Source organism: Thamnophis elegans, chromosome 4, assembly GCF_009769535.1.
Source record: "Thamnophis elegans isolate rThaEle1 chromosome 4, rThaEle1.pri, whole genome shotgun sequence".
NCBI classification, from domain to species: domain Eukaryota; kingdom Metazoa; phylum Chordata; class Lepidosauria; order Squamata; family Colubridae; genus Thamnophis; species Thamnophis elegans.
The window spans coordinates 83,276,704-83,297,822 of record NC_045544.1 but is presented as its reverse complement, the minus strand read 5'-3'; positions in this window follow the sequence as shown (position 1 = coordinate 83,297,822).

Sequence of the window (21,119 nt, the reverse complement as noted above, 5' to 3'; positions counted from 1 at the left end):
CTGTTAAGCAACCATTCAAAGTTATGACAGTGCTGAAAAAGTGACTTTACTAGTCCTTGTGGTCACATGATCGAGAGCCATACACTTTGCAATCAGTGGGTATTTACAACTGCTATAACATCCTACAGTCATACAATCATCATTTGCATCTTTCAGAGATGGTTTCCAATACTTTACTTCCAAGCTGGCAGTAAATTTCCAAGTTGTGCTCATAAGATGTCAGCCCTTCAAGGTAAACCAGATAGGAAACATGACCATATGAGCTAATTCTACTTCATTGTAAGGCTTTGTTAACAGAATCTTGATCTTTCCCCTTTTGTTTGATTGCTTCCTAGCTAGCATCTCTTGTCCCAGCCAAGCAGACACAAGTGCATGAATAGCAATAGCAGTTAGACTTATATACCACTTCATAGGGCTTTCAGCCCTCTCTAAGCGGTTTACAGAGTCAACATATCGCCCCCACAGTCTGGGTCCTCTTTTCACCCACCTCGGAAGGATGGAAGGCTGAGTCAACCTTGAGCCGGTGAGATTAGAACCACTGAACTGCATATAACAGTCAGCTGAAGTGGCCTGCAGTACTGCACCCTAACCACTGCGCCACCTCGGCTGAAGAGGTAGTTGCACACTTTACTAAATGAGCTTTGTAAGTAAGTAAACAAGCAAGTGGAAACCCACACACATGCATTAAGGAGACAAGTTCTCCCATAAAGTTTAGCAGGTTTGCCTTGAGTTCCAGTTCAAAAGAGCAAAAGAATAATCGGAAGAATTCTGAGGGTCATAGCTTCATAGAAGATTTGTGAACTGGGCTGGTTTCAAAGTCAGGGTCATGAAATTCATACATCAAGAGTCAAGGCACTCAGAGTATGGGTTAACAGGTGGTTGTTGTCAGTGGAGGAGCTTGGGTTTGCTGCTCAGATTTCATAGAAGCAGTCCTGGTATTGCTCATTTAGAAGGGTAAGATTCCTTCCTCGTGAGCAGTCTTGCAGAGTGTCTTTGCTTGAGTCTCTTCTCAACATGATAAGCCCTTGTGTTGGAAGGGAATGGCGGTTCAGCACTTTCATATGTGGAGAGTGGCAGCATCTGTGCCTGATGGGGCTGGACAGCTCCACCTTGTCTGCCAGCTTAGAGAACAGCCCATCTGGTAATTCTGGAGCTGGCTTCTCATTGTCAGTCTGAATCTCAGCCCATCCTGACACTCTTTCTGTCATCCCTTAGGGTCATTCCATACATGATATCTTGCTTAATAACTGTGTCATTTAGTCACAAAGTTGCTGATGCCAGCTGCAGTTGGTAAGGGAAGTATCAAGGTTCCGACTGACGATCTCGACCAAGCCAGCACTCTGACATGATCAGATATCTTTAAGAACTGTTTCATTCAGTACATCATTTCGGAACGCATACACAATTAAAGAGACTATAATAGGCTTCAGAATGTGTTGGGAGTGATGACCATTTTTTCTACTGAATAATGGCATTGAAGAAAAACATTAGCATTATACACTGGATTAAATTCTATTGATTATCAGTCTACTTCTGAATGTACCTGAATTCACTCTCTGAAGAGCGAAGACTGCAGTCACCTGAGTAAATTCTTGTCCTCTCTGCAATGGAAGTAGACTAACACTCAATTGCAGAGTTGGGTAGCAGAATAACAACAGCAGTGAACTTATTAAACATGCTAATAGTATGTCCTCTAAATAATCATGCTTATTGTCCATCCTAAAGGTGATCTAAGAAAAAAACAAACCAGAACCTCTAGTTATTCAGTTAATTAAAAAAAACAAAAAAGCAAATGCACATTATAATGAAAATGACTTGATGAGAGGCATGACTGGCAAAAATTAATTAACTTGTTGGGTAATTGATAGTAAGCCATTTTTATCAACCTAATCCCACATTTTCTTGTGACTGAACTGAATTATTGAGCTCTGCAACTAAAATAACCTTATTAGTCACAGTATGTACTGTTGTAAACATAGCAGACAACAAATCACTGTTGTTCTCTTCTCTGGCTGAGACGACCTTAATACTTTCTTTCTGTCCTCTCCCAATTATGCTCCCTCTGTCCTTGCAACAGCTTTGATTTCTAATAACTTAAATGTCTGTCTACAACCATGCAGAGATAAGCAGAAGCTATCACTTGTTAATAAGCCATGACTGCCCTTTCTATGAATTCTTCAAAGCTCAGAAAAGACCAACAGGAATGAACTCCTCTGTCATCTTCAAATTGGTTGCATATTTTCCCCCAGTATCTGCTTTTTCACAACTTAAAAAGCTGTGACCAGACTGGAGAAAAGAGTAGTTGATTTGCTAAAACAATAGTACGGAGAGCTTTTATCATTTTGGAAAATATTTATTCCTGTGGTCACCAAGAGTAGATATTGACTTACTGGCACGCAATCAGTCAAAAGAGGGTTTTCTGAAGACTCTCTTTTAGGCTTTGTCTTTAAACATCTGAGTACATTTATACTTTCCATTGTTACAGAATCAATAAGGAAGTAGAAAAGTAAATTATGAATACACATTTTATAACTCTTTGAAATAACTCTTTGAAAAAACAATGCAGATTCTAGGCATGCTGTGATCTTCAAAATATGGAATTTTGACAATTTTCTTTTTTAAAAAAATCAGGTCAATAGTAAATAAAAGTGTTAAAATTACGCTCAGCAGAGTTCCTCTTCTGTTCATGCATAAGCAATTTAGAAAATACTTTAATGTTAGCTTTTTTTGTGTCTTTCCAAACCTTTGGGAAGTTTATGAAAATTTTACATGCAATATAGAAGAGGAGAGAGAAGAAAATAACAAAGCAAGGGATGCAGATAACAATCACATCCCAAGAAATACACTCATTACCTTCTGTGTTTTTAATGTCAGAAATTCAAAACCTCAATTCCATCAAAATTCGATTAGATTAAACTGACTGAAACATAGACCCTTCTGATCTCTGGTCTAAAGCAAAGCCCACTTCCTTTTCAGCTAAAGAATTTTGAAATAAATCCCTCTTCTTTTTAAGAAGTGTGCAAACCACTATTTGTAAATACTCCAAACTGAAATCAATATCTCACATTGACTAATTATGATGATAATATTTAATTTGGAAGTCTTTGCTGTTATTTAGTGATTGGCATTTGATAACATTTGGTGCTAGCAGCTTTCATGCTTTTGTATGCTTTGGATAAATAATCTTCAATGCTTTTTTTCAGATAAACCCTTGGCTAATCTTTGGTTTAAAAGATATACGGGTAGTCCTCAATGTACAACAGTAAACTTAGTGACCATTCAAAGATACAATGGCACTGAAAAAAGTGACTTATGATCATTTTTTACACTTATAGCTGTTGCAGTATCCCCATGGTCATGTGATTTACATTTGGATGTTTGACAACCAATTCACATTTACAATGGTTGCAGATTTACGTCCTGGGGTCATGTGATCATCTTTTGTGACCTCCTGACAAGAAAAATCAATGGGGAAACCTGATTCATTTAACAATAGTGTTACTAATTTAAAAACTGCAGTGATTCACTTAACAAATGTGGCAAGAAGAATCATAAAATAGAACAAAGACACTTAACAAATATTTTGGGCTCAATTGTGTTCATAACTCTGCATTACTTTTATGATCTTCATTGTGCACTTTCTCAGAAAGATCATTTGAGCACATAGATACTGATATATGGTGAGGTCAGATATTATGCTAAGCCCAGAATCCACTCTGAAGTTACTTCACATTTCATGAAGTCTCAATCACAGCTTTGCTGTGGTTTTAATTGAACATTTAATACCTTATGATATTTCATAGTTGACTGGAAGTAATACTTCACAGTCATTTAAAAAATATATAATAGTATTTATAAGCATACAACATGACATTGGACAAAACAAAATTGTTTCTGGAAATATGTAAAAGATCAGCAAAATTTCATGTTTCAAATCAATATAGTTCCACATTAAAATCTTTTATTTTTCAAATAACATTTTAAATGTTTATTCTATTTTTCTTTAACTATATGACTCCTCTGTATCTAAAATGTAACACGACTAATGCTTACAATAGTAATCTAATTATAATTCACTCATTCACCTTTTTATACAGTAATTCTGTATGAATGCCAGATAGCAGTTTTATAAGCTATAATGTGGTATTAAACTAATTTAAAATGGATTTTGAACATTATTTCTGTGATAAAATTGAATTGATGAATTGTTTATAAAGAAGAATGCAAGTCCTACAGATTTAAGAAATAGTCTACTGGAATGTGAGAAAATGAATATCCAATATTGCCCTTTGGTAATGGTGAATTACAATACAATAGCAGAGTTGGAAGGGACCTTGGAGGTCTTCTAGTCCAACCACCTGCATAGGCAGGAAACCCTATACCGTTCCAGAAAAAAGGCTATCCAACATCTTCTTAAAGACTTCCAGTGTTGGGGCATTCACAACTTCTGGAGACAAGCTGTTCCACTGATTAATTAATCTAACTGTCAGGAAATTTCTCCTCAGTTCTAAGTTGCTTCTCTCCTTGATTAGTTTCCATCCATTGCTTCTTGTTCTACCCTCACCTGCCTTGGAGAATAGTTTGACTCCCTCTTCTTTGATATTTCCTTGATATGCTTTTATTGTTGTGACAGATTTGCTTTACTTTAAGTAGTATTGACTGAATATGTTTATTTTCACTTGTTTGACCATCTGGCCTCTGATTCTTGGTGATTTTTTTCATTACCATAGATATAAACTAGTATGCTGGGTTTGTTTGTTTTTAAGGTTTGGTACTTCCTTATTTTGACTGTCAGCTATCTCCTTGCAATGAGTGAAAATATTCCATAGACTGGTTAGAGTTAGAGTTAGGGTTAGGATAGTTAGGGTTGAGGTTAACCCTAACCCTTCAAGAAAGCATGTCTGTAATATGAAGCATCTTGACTATTGCCTGGCCCACCTATCAAGTTTATTCCCTATTTAGTTGCTCTTCTATTATATCTAATATTCTTAAATAATATTATTTACCCATTGCTTCTTGTTCTGATAGGTAGAACCATTAATATTCTCCCTGCCCATGCCCCAAGAGTTTTATAAATATTTTAACCTATAATTACACTCACTTTTATGGTTTATTGCAATAAGATTTAAGTGCTACTGACTGCCTCCAGGAGCCATAATTCCTGTCCATTTTTATCACCCCATCCTTTCTATTTTTATATTAAAATGCACTGAACTGTGCCAAAATACAATTTGATTATTTGACTTGCATTCCAGTCTTAATCATATGTATGTGCTGATTTCAGGGGAATTGTTCCAGGAACGGTTAGTATCTTACTGTGTTGAGGTTAATAGGCTGACTAGACTGACAGAAAGACCTGATTAGTTTAAAGGTAGATAAAGTCCAAATCTCAATTGCAAATTTCATAGGCAAATTGTTTTATTGTAAAAAAGAAAAAGCTAGTTTTGAGTTTCTCCAGATGGAAAGTGTTGCAAGTGCAAAGTATTATCATGCTGTGTGCAAGTGATATTGGATTACTGTCTTTCATGCCAATAAAAGGGTAGCAAGCAGAAGTTTGTATTGATGCCATCAAGTACATTTCTAATAACATTAAATCTTTATCTCTATGGAACCAAATGAGATTTCTCCAAACATAGCTACCTATCTATATGCAATGAGGACTGTGCAAAGACCAGGCTATTTTTAAAATAGTGAGCAATCACCACAAGGAGCCTAACAGACTGTGCATTCTCTATAATTACACCCAATTTTCCAATTGAATTAGTTCTTGATTTAATTCCTTTGCTTGCATCTGGAAAGTCTCAGCATCATGCAGCTGTTGCACTTTGAGGGCTAATTGTTGCTGAACAGATTATGAATAACCCAGTTACAATGCATTTCAGAAACTTGTTGAAACCTGGCCTGGTTCTGGGGTCTTACCTTTCACATCTTGTTTCTGTTTTGCTAGCTGCTGAGTAGGGTGAATGCACTTGATACCTGTCTTGATCATCCAAAGCCACGGTAAATATGTTGATGTGACTAGAATTAAAACTGAGAGAAAGATAGGCTTACTGAAGTACAAATGCTAATACAGCAATGTCAGTTAAATCTGATGCTATGAAGATTGTTGACAGGCAAGGTTAGTTGAACTGTAATTATAAATACTTGTAGCAGAGAAAGGAAGAACTGTTCTGTCAGTATCATGTAGTCCTCTGTCATCACTAGGTGATAGATGAAAGCTCAGGTACCTGATTTGGATTGTCATATGAACTTTTTAGCAGGTGTTGTATATGATTTATTAGTGCTAGGCAGAGAAATTCTCCTATACTTTTTCTTAACAATTCTCATTTGATTTCATTAAAGGTTTGCTTTAAAAAGTATCTCAGCTGAGAAGAGAATGTGAGAGAAGTCTTCATTAGTATAGTGAAATTACTGCATGTAACAAGGGATCAAAATATACATCCGAATGTCCTGTCTGAGGGGTGGTGGCTGTAGCTTCCCTGCTTTCTCATTTTTCAGTTAAATCCCAGGAGAAGAAGGCAACATAATTCCTACGGCTGCAGTTTTTTTATCACAGAAGCCTTACTATGAATCCTATTGGGGATACTGTACTCTGGAGAAATGTGGATAAAACATCCACCTAAATTTCTTTATCCACAAATTTGGTAGACATTTTGAAAGAATGCATGTGCCCAATTCTATTAATTGCACTCATAAAAGTCACATTAGTTCAATATATTAGTAAAGTATATTTATATTTATAAAGTAAATATATTTTATAAATATAAATATATTTATAATTTCTAAACATAAGTACTTTATAAAGTACCACATTATAAATCCTTAGTAAGATCATTCCTGGAATACTGCATCCAGTTTTGGTCACCACATTACAAAAAAAAATGTTGAGATTTTGTAAAAAGTGCAAAGAAAATCAACTAAGATGATTTGAGATAAAAACATATGAAGAATAGTTTCAGGAATTGGGATGGCCAGTCTAGAGAATAGAAGAACTGGTTGGGGGGGGGGGTATGATAGCAGTATTCCATTATTTGAAGTGCTGTCACAAGGAAGGGGAGATCAACTTATTTTCCAAGGCACCTGAAGGCAGGACAAGAAAAAAATGGATGGAAACTAATGAAGAAGAGAAGCAACTTGGAATTAAGGAGAAAGTCCAACAGCAAAGGCAATTAACCAGTGGAATAGCTTGCCTTCAAAAATTGTAGGTGCTTCATCACTGGAGGTTTTTAAGAAGAGACAGGAGAGTCACTTGTCTGAAATAGTATAGGGTCTCCTACTTGAGCAGAGGGTTGGATTAAAAGATCTCCAATGTCCCTTCCAGCTCTAGTCTGATTCCGATTCTGAATATATATAAGAAGGATTTTGTATCCAGATGAAATTGATATTTTGCCTAACTTTTCTATGAATGCATTGTTTGCAACCCAGAAACTAACTTCACATTTCCTGCCAAATCCAAAGTAACCAGATTATATAAATCAATGAGATGCTGAATCTATAGGATCAAAATATCAATGGATGAGCCAGAAAAGCCAAGCATTGTAAACTAGCAAAAGAGGAGCAACCAGAAGTAGCTTCCATGTGGCTTGTCCATTTATGTTAGTGATATCAGCATGCTGCCATCTATAACTGGCCTTCCACATCAATTACTTCTTTTAACTAAAAGTGTCCAGTGTTCAAAGTCATGTGCATTACCACTGAATTTAAATCTTCTGGTACCAAAATAAAGTCAGGCACTGGTCAAAGATGCTAAAGCTGAACAGTGATGAAGTGTAGTGAACAAAACCACAATTGTCAGCTCACTTTTCCAAGATTGCTGTCACATGTCTCTCATTCAAATGTTTATACAAACTTGGTATGCATCAATTATATGGAAGCTAACAATACCTTGGGCACAATATCACATACTTATGAAGTCTTCTTTTACTGATTGGGAGACTAATTGCTTCTAACCTCTAAATAAGAATTCATTATCTAAAAACTTTGATTCCCGTTCACAGTCTCACAAGCATTAAGGATGATTATTCTAGGTATAACAATTCAAAGCTATAGAAGCAACAAGGAATAACCCCCCAAAAGTGCCCTCTGAATGTTATAGGATACCTTAAGATTAAGGTATTTAACATCCCTAGAGCTACAATTTGAATAGGGCAGAAGAGCAATAAAAAAGATAGGTATACCTGGCATAACGAAAATAAACCTCAGGGTGCTCTGTAGTTTCCTAATTATTCTAAAAAAAATGTTTTACTGTTTTACACAAAAGAGGATGCCTGAATAGCATTAAGGTACTTCTGGTGCTGCTATAAACTTTTTAAGTAATAAGAAGAATGATAATGCTTGAAAACTGAACTGTTTTTCTCACTAGGTATAGATCGGTCAATTCAGTGGTTTTCTTTGTGGGCCCATTTTTAGGGTTATAAATTTCATCAGGTAATTACTGTCAAATGCTGAAAAATACACTTCAATCTAATTACTGGAGGAGATGCATGCTTCATTATTAAATCAGTCAATAACTTAAGCTCACGGACAGTAATGACTATTGTTGTTCATGGCAGTTCTATTGCGTTTTTCCTAGCTAACTTCCTTACCTTCAAAAAACTGCTTTTTGGGGGGCGGGCAGGCTAAAGAGTAATTTATTTTAACTCTATTGATTTTATTATCATGTTTTGTATTTTTTATTATTGTAAGCCATTTTTAGTGCTTATACATACACATGTATGGAGAGAGAGAGAGAGAGAGACAGACAGACAGACAGACAGACACAGAAACAGGGAATCACACACAGAGAGAAAGACGGAGACAGAAACAGAGATAGAGACAGAAACAGAGACAGAGAGAAGGTTGGAGTAGAATACTTTTTTAAACAAGTGAATGAATAAATAAAACAAACACCATGTATACTGGTATACCAGAAAAATGTCTAACTCTACAGGGAAGCAAATGTGAGTACAATCCATATAAATTCTGCTAAAAATACATTTGCTATTATTTACTCACGCTAACCCGGCTCAGGAAAATCTATGGGTACAGCTAGAGATAATGAACATGAGTTCTCATAATCAAAAGGATTCTCCAAGTGGCTCATGACATAAGTCATTGGGGAAGTAGTATACAAGGCCCCGAATTTCTAGGGAAAACAATGAGAAATTGTTGTCACCTTGCACAAAATTTTATAAAACAAATATGAACTTATATATTGCAGTACAATTATACGAAAACCTAGTCATGATTTTTTATGGGTAGTAACGATTAACTACAGGACTGAGACTTAATGTATTATATTCCATTATTATATATTAATTTATTAGGAGACAAAATAAATTTGCTTGCAGTGGAATGGTAAGGATAGTCCTACTTAGACTCTTTCTAGAAACATGTGGCTTTAGTTAGATTTAAGGAAAGTTAGATAATTAGCAAGTTGGATAATTATACCATGTTTCCCTGAAAATAAGACAGGGTCTTATTTTCTTTTGCCCCCCCCAAATTTTGCTTAGGCCTTATTATTGGGGGGGGCTTATTGGCTTGGGGTTTCTGAGTGGCTGCTCTCTTGCGACCAGGTGCCCGAAGAGCTGGGAACAGCCTCAGGGGCAAACAGCTGTGTTGCGCTGTCGCAGCAGCACAACAAAGCCACCATGACCACGCTCATGAGCAACCGCCAGGCAACCCCCCTTTCCAGCCAGGCAGACCACCACTCACCAAGCCAATAATATCCCAAAGGCGCTAAGCTGTGTGGCGCTTTGCCCGGCTGGAAAGAGAGGTTGCGCGAGCACTTGTTCTGCCGCCAGCTCGCGTGGCTCCCAATCTCAACATGCCCAGCTCTCCCTGCAGGGCCAGGCCGGGGCACCGCCATGGCATCACTGCTGCCGCAGCCCTGCTACTACCACTACCGCCGCTACTGCCACTGCCATACTCCAAGCATAATTGGCTTCCAAACTCCGGAGGTCCGCTGCTAAGTCCTCTGGCAGCGGCTGCTCTGGGACTATGCTCTATGGTTGTGGGCTGGCTGAAGGAAGACTCTGGTGGGACAGAGAATCTTCCAGCAGCCAGCCCACAACCATAGAGCATAGTCCCAGAGCAGCCGCTGCCAGAGGACTTGGCAGCGAATCTCAGGAGTTTGGAAGCCGCTTATCTCAGAGCATGGTGGCAGCAGCTGGGCCATGGCAGCACCCTGGACTGGCCCTGCAGGGAAAGCTGGGCATGTTGAGGCTGGGAGCCATGCAAGTTGGAGGCAGAACAAGTGCTTGCGCAACCTCTCTTTCCAGCCAGGCAGAGCGCCAGGCAGCTTAGCACATTTGGGATATTACTGGGTCAGTGAGTGGCACTCTGCCTGGCTAGAAAGGAGAGTTGCCGGGCAGCTGCTCATGAGAGCAGCTGCCCAGCAACCTCCCACTCCAGCTGGGCACAGCGCCACCCACCAACTTAGCGGTATCCCAAAGGCATCAAGTAATGTGAGTGCCTTTGCTCCCCTCTCCTGGCTCCTGCGGCTTTGTGCCTTAATGATATCACTAGGTTGATGAGTGGCGCTCTGCCTGGCTGGAGGGGGGGTTGTCCAGGGGGGTTATTATTGGGGGAGGCCATATATTTTTGCCCACAGGAAAAATATGGCATGGCCTTATTATCAGGACATGTCGTAATTTCGGGGAAAGACGGTAAGTCTGAAGGAAATTTAGATAGACAGACAGACATATATGCGGATCTCTTCTCCTTAGTCCAGTTTTCCTCTTAATTTCAATTAATAGTTTTGTGAATGGTTACTTCCAATAGATATTTGAGTTATAAATCAGACTAACATAGATCTTCTTGTTGATTAATCTGTATATAAACATTTACTTTAAAATGATGAAATTTGTATTGCTCCTCAGTAAGTAAATGGTTGACATTTTAACTAGGTGAATTTATGTGACTGTTAATTATGTCTTGCTAATGTTTCATAAACTTGATGGAATGTAAATTTATATTTTATATGTGTTTTATGAAGTACTATGATCTTGAATGTGATTTATTTTCTTTGCAGCACCCTGTGTTATATCCCATATCCTGTCTATTACCAAGAGTTACCTTTTTATTATCATGAACTAGAGAAATTTCAGTTCTGCTAAATTAAATATTGTGAAGGATGCGAGGAATTGAATATTCATCAAGCTTGTGGCACATAAAGCAGAAATGGAAAAAGAAACATGTTATTCAAAAACATGAGGAATGATATGGCAGAACAAGACAATACTGCCACATAGCTCTTTGTATTTCAGCCAAATTTGACTAAAATACTGACACACTGAAAACTGTGTATTATAGCTTGGTTGACTCACTAGTAAGGCGGAGGAAGAGAAGAAGGTGTTGCTTAAGTTGTTTTTGAAGCTGTGATTGGCACTAGAATTGCAACTTGTGGAAATGAAGGTAGAAAAACATGTTTATCCATGTAGAAACAGTTGTTAATCTAAGATGGCGTCAAAATGTTCAGCTTCATTTGAAACACAGCTGCTCCTACAAGGCAGCCTTCCTAAATTTAGGCACTTTTCAGATGTATCATATTTCCCCCAAAATAAAACAGGGTCTTATTTTCTCTCACCCACCCCCGAAATAAGCATTTGGCCTTATTTTTAGGGAGGTCTTATTATTTTTGAGGTGCAGGAGACAGCGAGCGTGATCACCTCATGGCTGCTGCTGTGTTGCAATATTTTGGGGGAGGGCTTATTTTAGTGCATGCACTCAGAAGCCCGATTGAGCTTATTATTTGGAGAGGTCTTATTTTCAGGGAAACAGGGTAATTCCCAAAATTCCCAGAAACATAACTGATGTCTTTTCTGCACAGTTCCGAGAGCTCCTCTCTCCAAGAGCACCAGCTCAAAAATTAACATACCAAATGTGCTCGCATATGTCGGGTCAGATACCCATTGTGGTGGGTCATAACAGAAGGCATGACATCCTCTGATGATTCTGACTGGGCAACTTCAAATAGACCATTGTAATAACTGGGAAAAAGAGTCCAGAATTATCCAGGACCACACATTCAATCAGTTCAGCTCTCATTAAGAGATTCTTTTAGAGAGGTTGGTCATAGTCATTCAAACAATTCAATTCATTCAAAGTCATCAGACAATGAGATGGGATCCCTTTACATCTTGTTCAGGCTACATAATTGGCAAAAGGAATAAACCTGAGGAACAGGAGGAAGAGCCATACTCAGGATAAAAGAAATATTTTAATACAGAAGATATTAGATAAAAGAAATCTGAGTCTAGGGCAGAAATATAATTGAAGAAAGCATCTCAGATATGGCCCTCTCTAGTTTGAATGAAGCTAAAGGGAGAGACTGAAAACCACCCTCAGATTTGCAAGGTTCTGTTACTATAACTTTATAATAAAAATATTCGCTTGCTGTCTTTACTTTCCAAGTTTGGTCTACCTTGGAGGACTGACATACTACATCCCATCCTCCAATATCACACTGTTTTATACAGAGTAGCTGAACAGATACAGCTGGGAGATATTAATTTCTAGTTTTTGAACTGCATCAATTCCATAGTACATGTCAGGACAGTGCTTTCATTCAATTTTAAATCCTTGATAATAAACGAGTTTCCAGATACTGACATGGCAGTGAAGTAGGTAGGGCCTCCATTGCTGTACCTTGCTTTCCTTGCTTAAACTATACCTTGAAAGAAATGGCTAGCCATCTCCATGATCTCATTTCCTTGCAGCAATTAAGCTGTAGTCTTCCATAATATCCTCCTCTGCTAATCAGGAGCAGTCTACTTTTGGAGTTACAGTGCTGATGACAACCCTAGAACAAATTTCCTTCTAAGTTTCAAGCTGAAGAGACTTTTGAAATCCTAAACAGATTAACTCTGCTACAAGTTCATGGTCAAAGGTCTGATCCTATGAGGATTGCTGTTTTTCAAGGTGGCAAGTAAAAAGACAGAACAATCTTAATATCTATCTCAACCAAATGATTTTTAAAAAAATATTCAATCACAGAGTGGGTTGCAAAGCTAATATAGCTCAGAATATAAAGCAATATTTGTTCCACTGTGTTTCATCCCATGCAACAATAGCTACAAGTTATCAGTCCTGACTGGCAGCTGCCATTGCAGCATTGAACAGCAGGGTTTATTTTCTCTTTACATGCTTATTAAAAGCTCAAGACTATATCTTTCCAAAAAATCCTCTCCTCTAAAGGTTACACCTATACCCCCAACAATATAGCAATATAGCAGTAGACTTATATACCGCTTCATAGGCCTTTCAGGCCTCTCTAAGCGGTTTACAGAGAGTCAGCATATTGCCCCCAACAATCTGGGTCCTCATTTTACCCACCTCGGAAGGATGGAAGGCTGAGTCAACCCTGAGCTGGTGAGATTTGAACCGCTGAACTGCTGATCTAGCAGTAGCCTGCAGTGCTGCATTTAACCACTGCGCCACCTTGGCTCTTATACAGCAATGTGTGTTGGGAATATAATCTAACGGTTGGGTTGACAATATATAAATCATGTAACAATGCTATACCTGTTTCTTTAAATCATACTGTAAAATGTGATTGTTTGCTGTTTTCCTCAATTGGCCATAAGAGGGAGTCAGAATGACTGTTAGCTCTCTGTTTGTTAGATGCTGGGCTGATCTGATCTGAGTTTTTGGAAGCTGGAAGTGCCGTGAGCTATTGTAAGTTTTGCATCTGTTAGAAAACTTTGTATACCAGACTGATTATATGTTACTGGACAATGTTATTTGGAATATCCCTTAACTGAAATACATTGATGACTGACTGTCTTATCCGTGTATGACTTGGACCATTTGATTTCATTTCATTTCATTTTCATTTTACTTTATTTGTATGCCGCCCTTTTCCCTGAAAGGGACTCAGGGCGGCTCACAATTCAAGGGAGGGGGAAAAACAGACAAAATTACAAAACATAAAGACCATACACAGTTAAAAAGCACAGCAATCATACCATTCGAGGTGGGGCCACAAGTCTTTAGCCCCAGGCCTGTCGGAACAGCCAGGTTTTAAGGGCTATGCGGAAGGCCTGGAGGGTGGTGAGGGTATGAATCTCCACGGGGAGATCGTTCCAGAGGGTCAGAGCAGCCACAGAGAAGGCCCTCCTCCGGGTAGTCGCCAGTCGACACTGGCCGGCTGATGGAATTCGGAGGAGGCCTAGTCTATGGGATCTTATTGGTCTAGTGGAGGTAATTGGCAGTAGGCGGTCTCTCAAGTACCCAGATCCAATACCATGAAGGGCTTTGTAGGTGACAACTAGCACCTTGAAGCACACCCGGAGATCAACAGGCAGCTAGTGCAGTTCGCGGAGGATAGGTGTTACGTGGGTGAATCGAGGCGCACCCACGATCGCTCGCGCGGCTGCATTCTGGGCTCTGATACCTCTATTTCCATGAAAGTAAAAGCCTATTTAAACTGCAGTGTCTCTGTATGCTGGTTTGTAATGTTCTCCAACACAACTCTCACAAAGCTTCGCTGAACGTAGTCGCTTTCCCAATGGGGAGCTTACCTAACAATGTGGAATATGGTCTTTAGCTGGCAGATGATAATCTTTAGCACAGTTCTATGAGAAACTTCACCTGCTGTTTTATGTTCACTTAACTGCTCATGAAAAGTATGTTCTTTTTGGCCGGTTAGCTTCTCCATCTAACACAAGCAGGACAATATTGCTTAATATTCTCTATTGTCATTCCATGAGATTTCTAGCAGAAGGAACCTATTTGGACTGTACACACAATTGCCACTTGTTATGCTAAGATTGCTTTCTGTTTACTTCATCCCAAAGAAGTCAGAGTCCTGCTGGCTAGCAGCATCCAGTTGACATTGGTTTTATCTTAAAAAAAAAACCTAAGCAAAGTCAGTCTGGTAAATAGAGCTGTGCAAAGTGTTCAAAAGAAGAGCTTTGAATTATTTGGGAGGTTTATTTAATAATTATTTTCATTAATTATTAAAACAGCTTGTCGGGGACAAAACTCACACTGTTGCTTTCAAGTTCTTCCTGGATATCTCTGCATGAGTAGCCATTCAAATCTTGCAATCGATGTGATTAGTTTACCTAATCAAAGAGAGGTGTTTTGTTATCATTCCCTCACTTTACAAGCCACTCCATTCAAATACCTTGCCCAGCTGTACTTGTCGGTATTTGGATGAGAGATCATCAAGAACTAACAGAGTTAAACTAGGTCAGAAAACAATAACCTGGAAGAAAATATTTCTGAAATGCTTCCATATTGTTACCAAGAAAGCTACAGGGTTATTTCTGCGAAGTATGTCTCAACAGCAACCTGAAGGTAAATAACAAAAAATTCAGTAGGGACTTTTGAAAACAAAGGTAACCCTATTTCTCTTCCTGTCAGAATGGACGGTGATTCAGCATGAAAAAGAGACAGAATTCCAGGAACTGCATATGCAGTATGTGTGCATGAGATTTCATTGAACTTTTGTAAAAGGAGGAGAAAAAGAATAATTACCATACTAATTTAAAGTCTAACACCAGCCAGTTCCACATGATGTAACTTCCACGTGATGTTACTCCATAGTTTTTGTTGTTTACATTGTTCTTTCCAGAAAATTACCTACGCAAATTATTTTACAAAAAAGGCAGTGATCCAGTTTAAGAAACAAATGATATTTGATTTGTTATTTCCTGCTTCTTCTAATTTTATTCCTGAATCACTTCTCACAAAGCATTTTTGAATGTCTAAACTCCCTTAGAGATCCCTTTCCATTGGCGCTTCATTTAATGTTAATGTTTTGGAGTTTAGTTGAATAGTACTGGCATGTATATTTACAGTTTATTTACAGTTTATTTAATATTTACAGTTTTTAAAAAATATATTTACAGTTTAATATTTACAGTTTTTAAAAAATATTTTTACAGTTTAATATTTACAGTTTTTTAAAAATGTATTTACAGTTTATTTAATATTTACAATTTTGTTTTGCTTTTTCTGTTACAACTAAGTTGCTACAGTGGTTGGCAACATGTGGCTCATTTATTTTTCAAATTTTTATGTGAGCACAAGTTCTTTCAGCACACTGCAACATATATAATACTAAATAATTCTCTAAGTGTTTTTCCTTAACATTAAAATTAAATGCTGCCTTAAGTTCTGTTAGTTCTAATTATACTGAAATTTGATCTGTTGCATTATTTTTGTATTTAGTGCAATTAATGGGTTAGAATAGACATCATTGGCAGTGGTGGGATTCAAATATTTTTACTATAGGTTCTGTGGGTGTGTCTTGATGGATGTGGTATGACTTAGTGGGCGTGGCTTGGTGGGCATGGCAGGGGAAGGATACTGTAAAATCTCCATTCCCACCTCACCCCAGGGGAATATTACTACAAAATCCCCATTTCCTCCGGATCAGCTGGGACTTGGGAGGCAGAGAATAGATGGGGGTGGGGCAAGTCAGAAGTGGTATTTACCAGTTCTCTGGACTACTCAAAATTTCTGCTACCGGTTCTCCAGAACTGGTCAGAACCTGCTGAATACCACCGCTGATCATTGGCATTGCAAATTTTCTCCATTGTCCCATATTATATATATTGTCCAGTATTATAGGGCGAACCAGTAGTGGCGGTGATTTGAGGCTCCACCCACCCACCTGGATGCTTCTGCATATGCAGAGAAGCGTCGTGCATGTGCATGAGCACAAGCAAACCAGTAGCCCCAGGATTTGCAACCCACCTCTGTTCCAACTACTTATTTCCAAAGAATTTTTGGAACTTTATCCAATTGCTTCTTTGTTAATTTTATTGGCTTATAACAGTGATGGCTAACCTTTTTTGTAAATGTGTGCCAAAACTGTGTGTGCGCACTGGTATGCCGACAAATTTGCTCCACATGCCACGCATGTCACAGGTTCGCCATCACTGTCTTATAGGCTTCTCCAATTGTGGGTAACTCTGATATATATCCAAATATAGACCAGCTGGGTTAAAAACCACAATTCACTAAAAAGCAAAATATAGGGATATTATAGTTGATATACTATATATTCAACAGTGAAAACATTCATTCGTTAAACCAATAACTATAAGAAGAAAAACAAAGTCAGTTATGCTAAGGCAGGACTGTCAAACGGGCAGGATGCATCACGCGTTGGCCATGGCCACACCCAGTTTAGTGAAGTGGAAAAAAGTCCTGATACATCACTTGACGCTACCATGATAATGTGAATTTGACACCCCAGTGCTAAGGGAATCTATTTCTTCGAGTACAGTATAAGCCAATGTATATAACGCATAGATTTCTATTTATTAAATAATTTGTATGGTTGCCCATCTCATGATATTGGATAATGTACAGGGTTAAACAATGCTTAACTAACTACCGTATATACTCGAGTATAGGCCGACCCGAACATAAGCCGAGGCACCTAATTTTACCACAAAAAACTGGAAAAGTTATTGACTCGAGTATAAGCCTAGGGTGGGAAATGCAGCAGCTACCGGTAAATTTCAAAAATAAAAATAGATACCAATAATGTTTTTGAATATTTATTTCAAAGAAAAACAGTAAACTAGCGGTGTATTCAATGAAATACTTCACTCACCTCATGATGCTGATGTCCCGCTGTGATGATGATGTCCCGTGCAGCCGCGGGAGCGATGTCCCGCCTCCTATGACACACGGCACAGTGATTCCTATCATTGGATCACTGTACCAGAGGAGGTGGGACATCGCTATGTGGCTGCTTGCCATAACAAGGAGGAGGTGGGACATCGTTGCAGAGCGGCAGGAGGGGGAGGAGCCCTGCATTACATTAGAACGTGAGGAGGGGGGATGGTGCGGTGCGCGCTGCGCGGCAAACTGACACAGAGGGAGGGGAAACTCACAAGGGCACTGGGCCATTCACGAGTGTCACCCAGCGGCATGGCCCCACCCCTTTTTCTCCTCCATTTCGGGCAAATTTTTCACTGACTCGAGTATAAGCCGAGGCGGCTTTTTTCAGCCCAAAAAGTGGGCTGAAAAACTAGGCTTATACTCGAGTATATACAGTAAACCATGATGCCCAATATCAAAACAACTTATAAAACCCAACTAGACAATTCATGACCTCCTACATCATCTTTTCAGAGATATTTCCCAACCAAATTCTTCAATGTCTTTAACAATGGCAGAGTTTCTAATGCACTGCCTTCACTAGAAAAACTGGGTTACGTTCAGAAATGTATCTGCCTTGGAAACAGACCATGTTAAACCATATAACATAGTCAAACCTCAGCTCAGGAAACATGTCACAAACTGTTTTATTATCATTTTATATCATTAAATGTTTTATAAAATTTAATATATATGTTTTATTTGTGCTGATAAATAAATAAAGGGAGACTAGTATAGATCTATTTCAAGCTATTTAGCTCTCATCAGCTAGCCATACCCTTACTGGGATTCGAACCTGTGCTGTATTGCATCTTAGGCAGACGTCTTAGCCATTAAGCCACAGGTCTCCTCCTTATCAGCTGAAGCCAGGGAAGAAGGTATATATTTAGTGTCACAACCCCTGGTAACTACTTCCTCCCATAATTGGGGCTTACCAGGGGTTGTGACACTATCTATCTATCTATCTCTATATCTATCTCTATATCTATCTCTATCTCTATCTCTATCTCTATCTCTATCTCTATCTATATCTATATTTATATTTATATCTATATATCAGAGAGATGCTGTTTTACAAGTAGGTATTGCTACAGAGAAGGCACAACTTGATACAACAAGTTGGCATAGTTTGACAGAAAAATCCAGATCATGCCGTCTCTTATAGAGATAGTGAACCAAGCAGAAAAAAAATAGGAGACAGATGCTTCTACAAATAGGCTGGCATTATGGCATGTACTAGATAGAATTTGGTTCATTGCCAGTTTTAAATTACCATATTTTTGGAGTATAAGACGCACCAGAGTATAAGACGTAGCAAGGTTTTGAAGAGGAAAATTAAATTAAAAAAACTTTTTCCACTCTGCAAACCTCCCCCAAACAACCCATTTTTTGCAAAAGCGGGCCCGTTTTTTGTCAAAAAAAAAATGGGCATGGATAGTCTTTAGGAAGCTTATAGAGTGCTGCTGGGGGCTGGGCCGTTTTTTGCTCATTTCTGCCTTCTCTAGCCCCAGGAACTCTCTGAAAGCCTTCTAAAAGCTATGCACTACCATTTTGGTGAAGGGGGCAGAGTTTCAGGAGGCAAAAAGTGCTGTATTCAATGTATAAGACGCACCCAGATTTTCAGCCTCTTTTTTGAGGGAAAAAGGTGTGTCTTATACTCGGAAAAATACGGTATATCAAAATTTTCTTCAGATATGCTAAAATAATAATGTGTATTTATATTAACTCTGTTCTGACTACTATTTTTTTTAAATGGAGTAAATAGTAGTAAGCAAATTCTGATCCTGATTTGGAAATGTTTTTAGATTGTATCACATTACAATCTGTAAGAATTTTGAAAATTATGTCCCCAAACCATAGAAATAGTAGTTCCATGTTATTCTGTATTATTCAGTCCCTGGTTCAAATACTGTGTCCATTTCTGGGCATCAGACTTTCAGACGGATACAGAGAAACTTGAGCAAAAAAACAGCAGTGATTATCAAGATCAAGAAAAAAGATTGAAGGAAGTGTGGGGGGGGGATAACCTTCAGTATGGAGTCTACAAGACCCTGAATAGATCACTCAGAGAATAACGTAAAGGATCTGCTTAGAGGGCAGGATCTGAAGTAATAAATTTAATTATTGAAAGGCAAATTCTAGTTGGATGTCTCCCCACCACCTCTACCACCACTGCAGGACAGGAGATTCCTGAAGTCAGAACATTTAAAGGATAACCAGAAACCCAGGGAAGTGACAGGTTCCTCTCTGTTGAATGTGTTCAAATATAAGTTAGCCATCCATCTGTATGGGGTGCTTTAATATGGATTAAAGCATTTGGATTTACATTCTTAAATATAGGAATTTGGATTCTTAAATACAGCTACCTATCACTTCATTATTTACTTTTTCCTGACTAGATGGGGAATTTAAAAAAAAATTGTTAAGTCCAGGTCTTCAGCATTATGTAATTTCTCCGTATCTTGAATTAAAAACATTACATAAATACTAATATAAAAATATTCATGTCTGGGAAGCTATTCCCAGAGCAAGGAAAGTGATTGGCTATTGCTTTCCTGGATCAGGAATGTGAGAAAGCATAGCAGCAGGGAATTTGCCCAATAGCAGGATGTGTAGCTTGCTGTTCAGATTGAACATTTTATAATGTTTAGAAATCCAGACAAGGAGATACACACACATAATACACCCACATATACACACATACAAGTATACATACTTTTCACACAAATCACACACATATACATACTTTTACAGATGGGAATAAGAAAAATTACTAATATAGGATACAAGAGAGTTTGTCACAGTGAAATTTGTTTTTCTCCATACAAAACATCCTAGTTATGACCTCAGACCTCCAGTTTATATCACAAATAAAACATAGAAAACTTTTGTTCGAAAAACAATAATTTTTCATTTCTTGTGCTACTAGTACTTAATGATCTATTGCCAGATGACAGTAAGATATATAGTTTTACATTGCTTTTAAACAATTATCCAGATAGGTTGAGTGCTAAATATTAATACTACAAACTGATGCATAAATCCTTATCTGCTGGTTTTGTTCTCTCTTCAGTATCTCTAGCAACACTGGTTTCCCTATAACAAATAAAGCCAAACTGAATCACATCATCCTCTCTCTCCCTCTCTCCTTCCCTTTTTTGTTCTCTCTATATATTCAGATATCTATAGCAAAGAATTAACAAACCAGAATAAGTTTTACTCCATGTATCCCAAAAAATTAAATGAAACGAGGCATAATAAAGATATTATCATCACTATTTAAGCACATTTTGAAGTGATTCTAGCAAAGTTCTATTATATAACTTTCCCTAATCTGTTTTTCATATAATTTTTACTGAAGAATTTTTAACAAGATAAAAACAGTACAAATATTAGAAAACAAAGAAAATAAAGAACAGTGAATAAGCAAAAAAGATAGTAGAAAAAGACAAAAAAGGATTGAAAAAGAAAGGAGCCTGGGTGGTGCAATAGTTAAAATGCAGTATTACAGACAA